The following is a 4,911-nucleotide window of genomic DNA, read 5'->3' as shown; positions in this document are numbered from 1 at the left end:
CGTCGGGGATTATCTCCGCGGCAGGTGGATCGAGTATCCGGGCCGGGATGGTGATATGCGGAGGGAGGTGTACTGCGGTGTTCCGCAGGGGTCGGTCCTCGGGCCACTCCTGTGGAACATCGCGTACGACTCGGTGTTGCGGGCCGGCCTCCCCGACGGCGTCAGCACGGTGTGTTATGCGGATGACACACTGGTGCTGGCCGTCGGGGCGCACTGGGGGAGGGCCATGCGTCGCGCGGAGGAGGGGTCGCAACGCCTCGTCGACCGGATCAGGGGGATGGGGATGACGGTGGCGGTCCATAAGACCGAGGTGATTGCGTTTCATTCACCTCGGCAGGATCCGCCACCCCCTCTGATCCGGGTGGGTGGGGCTGACATCGAGGTGAAGCCCCAGATCAGGTATCTAGGGCTGATCCTCGATAGCCACTGGCGTTTCGAGGAGCTTTTCCGCTGCCTGGTCCCCCGGTTGGAAAGGATGGTTGCGGCTCTGGGCCGGATCCTGCCCAACCTGGGGGGCCCGGCGGGCCGAGTTCGTCGCCTCTATGTGGCAATGGTCCAGTCGGTGGCCCTATACGGGGCCCCCGTCTGGGCGGACGACCTGGCTGCCTCCCGGCGCGGCATGACTATGCTGCGTCGGGTGCAGAGGCGCATGGCGCTCAGGGTCGTCCGCGGGTATCGGACCATGTCACATGAGGCGGCGACGGTTCTAGCGGGGATGCCGCCCATGGACCTGCTCGCGCGGTCGCACGCGGTGATGTACCGGCACCGCGTCGACCGTCGCGCGGAGGTGGGGGCGGTCCCGGGCGGGCAGGAACCTGCTTGGGGCGATTTGAAGCGCCAGGCCCGGCAGTCCGTGTTGCTCGCGTGGCAGGAGCGGCTGGCTCTGCCAACCGCGGGGCACCGGACTGTCGGGGCGGTTCGGCCACTCCTGAAGGAGTGGCTGGACAGAGGCCATGGCAGCCTCACCTACCGGATGGCACAGGTATTTTCCGGGCATGGCAGCTTCGGAAGATACCTGTGCCGGATAGGGAAGGAGCCGACGGCGCGTTGCTGCCACTGCGACGCTGAGCAGGACACGGCGGATCATACCCTGGAGGTATGCCCCGCGTGGGAGGGGGAGCGCCGTGTCCTGGTCGGCGTCGTCGGGCGGGATGTCTCGCTGCCGGGCGTGGTGCGCGCCATGCTCGGCAGCGTGGAGAAGTGGAGGGCCGTGGCCTCCTTCTGCGAGAACGTAATGTTGCAGAAGGAGGCCGCGGGGAGGGAGCGCGAGCTTCAGCGGCGCGCTGAGGCTCGCGCTCGTGCGGTGGCCCGAGGTCGTCGCCCGGTCGCGAGACGTCGCGGGCGGCCGCCTCGGCGTGGCGGATGACCTGGGCTGGGAGGGGGGTCCTGAGGGGACCCTCCTCCCGCCAGGCGGCGCCGGGTCGGACCGGTTGGGGGTAGAAGTGCCTCCCCCTACCGGTCCGACGCAAGGGGTGGCACCCTCGGCGGTCTGGTGCGGCCATGAACGCCCGGCCGCCGAGGGGTGGAAACGGGGTCGCGGGCGGTTGCGAGTTGGGGCTCGCACCCGCCACTAAACGCGGCCCCGGGACGGATAGCGGCGGGATGGAGTGGCCCCGTCCCGCCACTATGAGGCAGTGTGTCTACTGGGGGGACCGATTGTCCCCCCGGGGGATGGGCGCGAAAGCGCGGGCACGGGGAGGATACCGGAAGAATGCTTCGAGCGATTCCCGGTATCCTCCCAAAGCGTGCCGAAGGGTCACCGTGGGGTTTTTAGTGGGTAGGTCCCGCGCCTGTCGTTGTACGGGCGCGGGGAATCCCACACACCCCTCCCACCTCTCCCCAAGGAGGCGGGAGGGAGTCTTTCGAAGATTTTCCCCACGACAAAAAAAAAAAAAAAAAAAAAAAAAAAAAAAGTATGAGTCCGATCAGTGAAAATCTCAGGCCTTACCTAGACCTAACTTGCGCTGTCGTCTAAAATATTGATTGAAACCAGGTTTCATTGACTGTTTCAGTGTGGTACCACATTACTACGTGATCCAAACCAGAAAAAACCCAGGATCCGTTCAACAAGTATGTGAAGAATGCGAAAGTATGAGTCTGATGAGTGAAAATCCCAGGCCTAACCTAGACCTAACATGCGCTGTACTCTAAAATATTGATGGAAACCAGGTTTCATTGACTGTTTCAGTGTGGTACCACAATACTACGTGATCCAAACCAGAAAAAACCCAGGATCAGTTCGACAAGTATGTGAAGAATGCGAAAGTATGAGTCTGATGAGTGTAATTCCCAGGGCTAACCTAGACCTAACATGCGTTGTCCTCTAAAATATTGATAGAAACCAGGTTTCTTTGACTGTTTCAGTGTGGTACTACATTACTACGTGATGCAATCCAGAAAAAGGCCATGATCTAGCCATCAAGTATGAGAAATATGCGAAACAATGAGCCTGATGAGAGCAAATCCCTGACCCAACCTAGACCTAACATGCGTTATCCTCTAAAATATTGAGCGACACCAGGTTTAATTGACTGTTTCAGCGTGGTACCACATTACTACGTGATACAATCCAGAAACAGCCCAGCATCTAGCCATGAAGTATGAGAAATATGCGAAAGAATGAGCCCGATGAGAGCAAATCCCAGACCTAACCTTGACCTAACATGAATTATTCTCTAAAATATTGATCGAAACCAGGTTTAATTGACCGTTTCAGTGTGGTACCACATTACTACGTGATCCAAACCAGAAAAAACCCAGGATCCGTTCAACAGGTATGTGAAAAGTGCGAAAGTATGAGTCCGATCAGTGAAAATCTCAGGCCTTACCTAGACCTAACATGCGATTTCCTCTAAAATATTGATGGAAACCAGGTTTCATTGTCTGTTTCAGTGTGGTACTACACTACTACGTGATGCAATCCAGAAAAAGCCCAGGATCTAGCCATCAAGTATGAGAAATATGCGAAAGAATGAGCCTGATGAGAGCAAATCCCAGACCTAACCCAGACCTAACTTGCGTTATCCTCTAAAATATTGATCGAATCCAGGTTTAATTGACTGTTTCAGCGTGGTACCACATTACTACGTGATACAATCCAGAAACAGCCCAGCATCTAGCCATGAAGTATGAGAAATATGCGAAAGAATGAGCCTGATGAGAGCAAATCCCAGACCTAACCTTGACCTAACATGAATTATTCTCTAAAATATTGATCGAAACCAGGTTTAATTGACCGTTTCAGTGTGGTACCACATTACTACGTGATCCAAACCAGAAAAAACCCAGGATCCGTTCAACAAGTATGTGAAAAGTGCGAAAGTATGAGTCCGATCTGTGAAAATCTCAGGCCTTACCTAGACCTAACATGCGATGTCCTCTAAAATATTGATGGAAACCAGGTTTCATTGTCTGTTTCAGTGTGGTACTACACTACTACGTGATGCAATCCAGAAAAAGCCCAGGATCTAGCCATCAAGTATGAGAAATATGCGAAAGAATGAGCCTGATGAGAGCAAATCCCAGACCTAACCCAGACCTAACTTGCGTTATCCTCTAAAATATTGATCGAATCCAGGTTTAATTGACTGTTTCAGCGTGGTACCACATTACTACGTGATACAATCCAGAAACAGCCCAGCATCTAGCCATGAAGTATGAGAAATATGCGAAAGAATGAGCCTGATGAGAGCAAATACCAGACCTAACCTTGACCTAACATGAATTATTCGCTAAAATATTGATCGAAACCAGGTTTAATTGACTGTTTCAGTGTGGTCCCACATTACTACGTGATCCAAACCAGAAAAAACCCAGGATCCGTTCAACAAGAATGTGAAGAATGCGAAAGTATGAGTCTGATGAGGTCAAAACCCAGACATATCCCAGACCTAACTTGCGTTGTCCTCTAAGATATTGATGGAAACCAGGTTTAATTGACTGTTTCAGTGTTGTACTTCATTACTACGTGATGCAATCCAGAAATAGCCCAGTATCTAGCCATGAAGTATGAGAAATATGCGAAAGTATGAGCCTGATGAGGGTAAATCCTAGACCTATCCCAGACCTAACTTGCGTTATCCTCCAAAATATTGATCGAAACCAGGTTTAATTGACTGTTTCAGTGTGGTCCCACATTACTACGTGATCCAAACCTGAAAAAACCCAGGATCCGTTCAACAAGAATGTGAAGAATGCGAAAGTATGAGTCTGATGAGGTCAAATCTTAGACCTAACCCAGACCTAAGATGCGTTAACCTCTAAAATATTTATCCAGACCAGGTTTAATTGAATGTTTCAGTGTGGTACCACGTTACTACGTGATCCAAACTAGAAGAAACCCAGGATCCGTTCAACAAGTATGTGAAGAATGCGATAGTATGAGTCTGATGAGTGAAAATCCCAGGCCTAACCTAGACCTAACATGCGTTATCCTCCAAAATATTGATCGAAACCTGGTTTAATCGACTGTTTCAGTGTGGTACCACATTACTACGTGATCCAAACCAGAAAAAACCCAGGATCCGTTCAACAAGTATGTGAAGAATGCGAAAGTATGAGTCTGATGAGTGAAAATCCCAGGCCTAACCTAGACCTAACATGCGTTATCCTCTAAATTATTGATCCAAACCAAGTTTAATGGACTGTTTCAGTGTGGTACTACACTACTACGTGATGCAATCCAGAAAAAGTCCAGGATCTAGCCATCAAGTATGAGAAATATGCGAAAGAATGAGCCTGATGAGAGCAAATCCCAGACCTAACCTAGACCTAACTTGCGTTGTCCTCTAAGATATTGATCGAAACCAGGTTTAATTGACTGTTTCAGTGTGGTCCCACATTACTACGTGATCCAAACCAGAAAAAACCCAGGATCCGTTCAACAAGAATGTGAAGAATGCGAAAGTATGA

This window comes from Colletes latitarsis, unplaced genomic scaffold (genome assembly GCF_051014445.1).
Source record: "Colletes latitarsis isolate SP2378_abdomen unplaced genomic scaffold, iyColLati1 scaffold0018, whole genome shotgun sequence".
NCBI classification, from domain to species: domain Eukaryota; kingdom Metazoa; phylum Arthropoda; class Insecta; order Hymenoptera; family Colletidae; genus Colletes; species Colletes latitarsis.
The sequence above is the reverse complement of the archived record's forward strand: the minus strand, read 5'-3'. Positions refer to the sequence as shown.